This window comes from Bufo bufo, chromosome 1, assembly GCF_905171765.1.
Source record: "Bufo bufo chromosome 1, aBufBuf1.1, whole genome shotgun sequence".
In the NCBI taxonomy this organism is placed as follows: Eukaryota; Metazoa; Chordata; class Amphibia; order Anura; family Bufonidae; genus Bufo; species Bufo bufo.
The window spans coordinates 62,264,928-62,273,345 of NC_053389.1; the positions used below are offsets into that span (position 1 = coordinate 62,264,928).

Consider the following 8,418-nt stretch of genomic DNA (forward strand, 5'->3'; position numbering starts at 1 on the left):
GAAGGTTGGACTACCTTCTTCCTCAGTGGCTTTGGTAAGAACTGCCTGGATATCCGGCTTTTATTCCTCTGGCTATCAAAGAGGGTTGTTTATTAACCCTGGAGTGGATCTTGTGGATCTGGTAGTCATTTAGTCATATAGTTTTTTCAATATGGTTCCTATGCGGTTTTTTATGCGGTTTTTTATTATTTATTTCTCTGGCTATCAAGAGAGCTCTTTATTAATCCTGAACAGGATCTTGTGGATCCAATAGTCTTTTGGTCAAGCAGCTTTTTCACCATAATTCCTATGTGGTTTTCTGGTGCGTTTTTTTAGTGCGGTTTTTTCTGCGTTTTTTTTTTCATGCGGTTTCTTACAAAAATCTCATAAATTCTTTTATAACCACACATAACTCTATTTGCAATGAATCGCTTTTGTGGGAACTGGTTATATTCTCACATTAACTCGCTTTCCCTTTGAAGGTAGGAAATCAAACATCTGAGCGACATCTAAATAATTTATATATAATTATACATATCAATGGTAATGCATAAGATGGACCCATGCCCTAGACAATATAGGATCACCTATAGATTTGGCGTATCTGGTAGGTGGGTTAATCTCAGTATGCATTACCTGATATCTATCATAAAAATATAAAATAAACATATATATAATTTAATAAATATCATAAAAAGTTTTTTAGCTAAAAATTTATTAAAACATTTCTAAATTTTATTTCAAGAGAGAGACATACATGTGAGTAAAGCAGGGAGGTCTGTGGGAGAAATTTTGCAGAGGGTTCCCACTTAGAGACTTAGGTAGTGGATTATTAACCCTGTATGGTCCATTTATCGTATACTCTATTCTGGTGTGCAGTAGTAGTCAAGGGAATACTAGATGATTTCATGTAAGAGGAATACTCGTGATGTATTTGGGTTGGAAGCTTCCAACCCAAATACATCACGAGTATTCCTCTTACATGAAATCATCTAGTATTCCCTTGACTACTACTGCACACCAGAATAGAGTATACGATAAATGGACCATACAGGGTTAATAATCCACTACCTAAGTCTCTAAGTGGGAACCCTCTGCAAAATTTCTCCCACAGACCTCCCTGCTTTACTCACATGTATGTCTCTCTCTTGAAATAAAATTTAGAAATGTTTTAATAAATTTTTAGCTAAAAAACTTTTTATGATATTTATTAAATTATATATATGTTTATTTTATATTTTTATGATAGATATCAGGTAATGCATACTGAGATTAACCCACCTACCAGATACGCCAAATCTATAGGTGATCCTATATTGTCTAGGGCATGGGTCCATCTTATGCATTACCATTGATATGTATAATTATATATAAATTATTTAGATGTCGCTCAGATGTTTGATTTCCTACCTTCAAAGGGAAAGCGAGTTAATGTGAGAATATAACCAGTTCCCACAAAAGCGATTCATTGCAAATAGAGTTATGTGTGGTTATAAAAGAATTTATGAGATTTTTGTAAGAAACCGCATGAAAAAAAAAACGCAGAAAAAACCGCACTAAAAAAACGCACCAGAAAACCACATAGGAATTATGGTGAAAAAGCTGCTTGACCAAAAGACTATTGGATCCACAAGATCCTGTTCAGGATTAATAAAGAGCTCTCTTGATAGCCAGAGAAATAAATAATAAAAAACCGCATAAAAAACCGCATAGGAACCATATTGAAAAAACTATATGACTAAATGACTACCAGATCCACAAGATCCACTCCAGGGTTAATAAACAACCCTCTTTGATAGCCAGAGGAATAAAAGCCGGATATCCAGGCAGTTCTTACCAAAGCCACTGAGGAAGAAGGTAGTCCAACCTTCGAAACGCGTCTGGCGTGGACGGATAAGAAAGTAATCCTGGCAGAAAACCGGCAGAACTAGATTTTCAATATGATGATTGATATCTAGAAAAAGCGCTTCCACCAAACTAATACCAGATCTACTGGCCATAGTCTGGTAACACATGGATAGCAGAAATCAGCTGGAGTAATTAAACCAACCACATGGAGCAGTGAGAAACGCCCAGTGCAGACGCATCCAGATTCTGCCCTTGATTCAATCAGAGTGAGACCTGGGAACCACGGTCGGCTCTGGACAACTGCGGTTAACAGCGAAAACGGACCATAGAGTCAAGACATACTAGCAAGGTACCTCCTTATATCATACGTGAGGTAAGCCTTCTTACAGCCACGCTACAGATTGGAATATACCATCAAGCGTGAGTATTACTACAAGGTGCAGCGATTGTTAAATAATTGACATTTTATTTTCTCTGCATTTTCTCTGGTTGATTATGGAGAGCATTTAACACTGACCAGACCATTGGAACAAAATAGCTATACCCGGAGGTATTAGCTACAGTTGTGGAATAGCCACTACAAAATCTTGTTGAATACGGGCAGCATATGCACTTTAAATAGTGATTGACTATCACCTATTCATATACAGCAACATTGCACAATCTAAATTGACTTTTTTGTCTCTTTTTTCACGGAAAAGTGATCACCAGCATCTTATAATTTTTATTTATTTCTATTATACCCCCTTTTCCTGGTTTTATTTGTATTATATTGCACTTGGATTATTGCATTATATTGCACTTCACGTTTATATATTTCTTTGTGTAACACATCACTTGGGGATTATTTGCAGGTGCCTATTACCCGCCCGACCTCTCAAGTTACCACTCGCCCGCCTGCCGCCACCACCAACACTAGCACCACAGCTGCTTCACTTGATCTGTCAGAGGAGTTATTTACACATCAGTTCGAAGAAATGAGTGATGCGCAACCATTATTGCCAGAGGATGTAGATAACAGGGATATGTCTCAGTCAGGCAGCATTACACACATGGACATACGGTGTGATAATGATGATGTTGTACCCACTGCTGCTTTCTTTGCTGAGTTGTCAGATACAAGTGAAGCGATTGATGATGACGATGTGTCCGTGGATGTCACGTGGGTGCCCGCTCGAAGAGAAGAAGTACAGAGGGAAAGTACAGATGGGGAGACAGAGTGGAGGAAGAGACAAGTTGGAAGCAGGGGGAGGTCGTCGCAAGGAGCTAGTGGCACAGTCAGACAGCATGCATCGGCACCCGGGGTCAGCCAGACAGCATGCCAATCAACGCATGCTGTTGCCACCACCAGAATGCCGTCATTGCAGAGATCATCAGTGTGGCATTTTTTTGTGTGTCTGCCTCTGACAACAGCGATGCCATTTGCAACCTGTGCCGAAAGAAACTGAGTTGTGGGAAGTCCAACACCCACCTAGGTACAACTGCTTTGCGAAGGCACATGATCTCAAATCACAAACGCCTATGGGATCAACACATGAATACAAGCAGCACACAAACTCAAAGCCGCCATCCTCCTCCTGGTCCAGCATCTTCAGCCACATAAACCACTGCTGTCCTCCTTGCCCCCTCTCAACCATCCGCCACTCCGTCTCTCGCCTTGAGCAGTTCCTGCTCATCTGCCCACAGTCAGGTGTCTGTCAAGGACATGTTTGAGCGTAAGAAGCCAATATCACAAAGTCACGCCCTTGCCCGGCGTCTGACAGCTGGTTTGTCGGAACTCTTAGCCCGCCAGCTTTTACCATACAAGCTGGTGGAGTCTGAGGCCTTCAAAAAATTTGGAGCTATTGGGACACCGCAGTGGAAGGTACCCGGCCGAAATTTCTTTTCAGAAAAGGCAATTCCCAACCTGTACTCGATTGTGCAAAAGGAAGTCATGGCATGTCTGGCACACAGTGTTGGGGCAAGGGTCCATCTGACCACTGATACCTGGTCTGCAAAGCACAGTCAGGGCAGGTATATCACCTACACTGCACATTGGGTAAACCTGCTGACGGCTGCCAAGCATGTAATGCGTGGCTCTGCAGAGGAGTTGGTGACACCGCCACGGCTTGCAGGCAGGCCTGCTGCCACCTCCTCTACTCCTCCTACTCCATCCTCTTCGATAACCTCCTCGGCTGAGTCCTCTTCTGCTGCTGCGTCTTGCTCCACATCAACTGCACCCCCCCAGCTCCCCAGGGGCTATTCCACATCCCGGATATGACAGTGTCACGCCGTCTTGGGGTTGACTTGCCTGAAAGCAGAGAGTCACACCGGACCAGCACTCCTGTCCGCCCTGAACGCACAGGTGGATCAGTGGCTGACTCCGCACCAACTGGAGATGGGCAAAGAGGTGTGTGACAACGGAAGCAATTTGTTGGCGGCATTGAATTTGGGCAAGTTGACACATGTGCCGTGCATGGCACATGTGTTGAATCTGATTGTACAACTCTTTGTGCATAAGTAACCAGGCTTACAGGACATCCTCAAGCAGGCAAGGAAGGTGTGTGGACATTTCAGGCGTTCCCACACGGACATGGCGCACTTTTCAGATATCCAGCGGCGAAACAACATGCCAGTGAGGCGCTTGATTTGCGACAGCCCGACACGTTGGAATTCAACACTCCTAATGTTCGACCGCCTGCTCCAACAAGAAAAAGCCATCAACGAGTATTTGTATGACTGGGGTGCTAGGACAGTCTCTGCGGAGCTGGGAATTTTTTTTGCCACGTTACTGGACGCTCATGCGCAATGCCTGTAGGCTCATGCGTCCTTTTGAGGAGGTGACAAACCTAGTCAGTCGCACTGAAGGCACCATCAGCGACATCATCCCATTTGTTTTCTTCCTGGAGCGTGCCCTGAGAAGAGTGCTGGATCAGGCCGTAGATGAGCGTGAAGAGGAAGAGTTGTGGTCACCATTACCACCAGAAACAGCCGTATCAGCATCGCTTGCTGGACCTGCGGCAACGCTGGAAGAGGAGTCTGAGGAAGAGGAGTCAGAGGAGGAATGTGGCTTTGAGGAGGAGGAGGAGGAAGACCAACCACAGCAGGCATCCCAACCTTGTGCAAATGGGGTCTTTCATGCTGTCGTGCCTGTTGAGGGACCCTCGTATAAAAAGGCTGAAGGAGAACGACCTGTACTGGGTGGCCACGCTACTAGACCCCCGGTATAAGCAGAAAGTGCCTGAAATGTTACTGAATTACCGGAAGTCGGAAAGGCTGCAGCAGTTCCAAAATAAAATTAAAAAGTATGCTTTACAAAGCGTATAAGGGTGATATCACAGCACAACGGGAATCTAACAGGGGAAGAGGTGAAAGTAATCCTCCTCCTATCACGACCACGCTGGCAAGGACTGGACACTTTACAGACGTGTTGTTGATGGAGGACATGCAGAGCTTTTTAAGTCCTACGCATCGCCACAGCCCTTCGGGGTCCACCCTTAGAGAACGACTCGACCAATAGGTAGCAGACTACCTCGCCTTAACTGCAGATATTGACACTCTAAGGAGCGATGAACCCCTTGACTACTGGGTGTGCAGGCTTGACCTGTGGCCTGAGCTATCCCAATTTGCGATAGAACTTCTGGCCTGCCCCGCTTCAAGTGTCCTGTCAGAAAGGACCTTCAGTGCAGCAGGAGGTATTGTCACTGAGAAGAGAAGTCTCCTAGGTCAAAATAGTCTAGATTACCTCACCTTTATTAAGATGAATGAGGCATGGATCCAGAAGGGACTGACAGTGGGCGATACATTTGACTAAAAAAGGCCTGGCGAAGAGATGAGCTGCCTTGGGCTAAAATGGTCCACACGCTGCTGTATGCTATCTCTGCATGCCGAATGACTTGCGTGACTTATCTGCCACCAACTAGGGTTCAAGCCGCAATGTTTTAGTGCACTTTCTGCCTGGAAAACATCAATTTTTCTGGCCGCTGCGCAGCGGCTGCAACAATACCTAATTTTTCCTGGCATGTGTACATGCCAAATTTTTCTGGCCTCTGGTGCTGCACTGTGGCTGCAAAAAAAAAAAAAAAAAAAAAAAAAAAAAAAGGCACATACATGTGTCAATTCCCCTTCGTGATCATTACCTTGTTGTGGTGAAGAGGCTTGCATATTACAATGAAGCGACCACCTCTATGAGTGTGTTGGCAATGGCAATGTTGGCACACCCCAGATGATAAGGTCGTTGCTTCATTGTGAACAGACCAAAAGCGATCGGCTGGATAATTTTACATAGAAAAAACATTAATTTTCTTTGTGATCATCTAAGGTGATCATTAAAGCCTACTCGGCCAACAATAGGCCCACACTGCAGAATCATTGTTTTCTGGGTCACTTAACTGTCACTGAACTACCTCAGCACGACCATAGACTTTGAAAAAACACCATCGCCTGCAATCTCCCAAACGTGCGCACGAGCACAGTCATCACTACACCAAGATTGACGCATAGAGGAATAAAATTTATGTCAAGAGTGTATCAACTATTGACAACTCTTTGCGGTTGTCTAAAATCTATTCCATACACGTCCCCTGATAGGGGACGTAACAGGGATTAAACTGATAGGAATAGTACTACTTAAACACACCACTCATATCTGGTGCCACAGTACATTGCAAGGCATACGCGCAGTGCCCCAAATTGGAAGTAAGAGGACCGACCAAGCATCTTTTTCCATCTCCCGGTTCCTAAAATCTATTCCATACACCGGCCCCTGATAGGGGACAAAACAGAGATTAAACTGTTAAGAACAGATTTTTTTTAATAAAAAAAAAAAAGGAGGACAGCCTCTGCGGAGCTGGGTATTTTTTGGCTGCGTTACTGAACGCTCATGCACAATGGCTGTAGGCTCATGCGTCATTTTGCTGAGGTGACAAACCTGGTCAGTCAAACCCAAGGCAACCATATGCATTTTTGGAGCGTGCCCTGCGAAGAGTGCTGGATCAGGCCGTAGATGAGCATGAAGAGGAAGAGTTGTGGTCACCATCACCACCAGAAGCAGCCTTGTCGTCGACGATTGCTGGACCTGCGGCAATGCAGAGAGAGGAGTCTGAAGAAGAGGAGTCAGAGGAGGAAGGTGGCTTTGAGGAGGTGGAAGCCCAACCACAGCAGGCGTCCCAGGGGGCTTGTTGTCACCTTTCGGGGACCCTTGGTGTTGTACATGGCAAGGTGGAGGAAGAGACCTTCAATGGCCTCAGTGAGGACAAGGAACAGGACATGGCTAGCTTGGTATCCAACCTTGTGCAAATGGGGAGTTTGCGGTTGTGCAAATGGACTGTTTGCGGTTGTTTGCGGTGCGTTAAACGGGGAGTTTGGTCTGTCACTGTGAAGCGGGCGTAACCCTTACACTACCTGATCGATACAACATCATACCTGATGTTTTAAAGCACGTTATTTCAAACAATTTAGGAATGTTAGGTGATTTATGCCCTTTATGGATTAAAACCAGACTCTGCGTCAACTATGTAATTTTCCATGGGAGTTTTGCCATGGATCCCCCTCCGGCATGCCACAGTCCAGGTGTTAGTCCCCTTGAAACAACTTTTCCATCACTATTGTGGCCAGAAATTGTCCGTGTGGGTTTTAAAATTTGCTTGCCTATTGAAGTCTATGGCGGTTCACCAGTTCGCCCATTCGTGAACATTTGCGGAAATTCGCGTTTGCCGTTCGGAAACCGAAAATTTTATGTTCGCGACATCTCTATATATGGCCAGCACAACCCCTTTAAGTCCAGCATTGCTACTGCATACCCTGCACCCATCATAGCCCCGCTTTAGCTTTGCTTGGAGGGTTTTGCTAACAAACCAAGAACCATTATGATAATAAAATCATTATTTTTATGCAGCATAATAGATTTCCCAAAACTGGTATAGAAGATGCGATCTCCTCAGCTTTTACGGACAACTACTCCTCATTTCAATAGTGCCAGCCTTGAGAAAGCTCCCCCATCACATATGTGTGGCTGACAAGAATATTTGTATAATCCATGGAGCCAGAAATAGACTGGAAAGTGTTTCGATTAGCTGCATTGATGGAATTTGTCCGTCATTTGTTTATGTGAGGAGCGAGGGTTTTCTGAGTTCTTCCATTCTCTTCTGCTCTGCCTACTCAGGCCCAGTTCTTAATTTTATATTTTTTTTTTTTGTCAAAGAGGATCTATACAAAATGGATCTTTTCTGTCTCAGACGAGCACATTGCAAGCAGCGCGTTTCGCAGCACATTGCTGTGGGTAAATCCATCCGCCTGTTTCTTGCATTAGTTGGAAACTAAAGTTCATTTACTAGTATATTGTGAATATAATTAAAGTACAGACTCCACAGACCTTATTATGCCAGCTGGATGACATTTTATTAAATGAATGAAATTGCAAAGGGTGGAAAATCTTAGGTCATATCTTATTTACAGGCAGTAGATAGGAAAGTCAGTCCATCCCTGTAGATATGCTAAACTGATATTACACTGTAGATCCCACTAACTCCTTTCGCACAACATTATTATAGGTCATAATTAGATGTCTATATACCACTAAGAACAGTCTATAGTCATTTGTACTGAGGGATG

General features: G+C 44.2%; 1 pseudogene; it reads right to left on the reverse strand.

Moving 5' to 3' along the window:
- Window positions 1–6,460: 6,460 nt before the first annotated feature.
- On the reverse strand, window positions 6,461–6,639 carry LOC120987382 (annotated as a pseudogene).
- Between the last annotated feature and the right edge of the window lie 1,779 nt (window positions 6,640–8,418).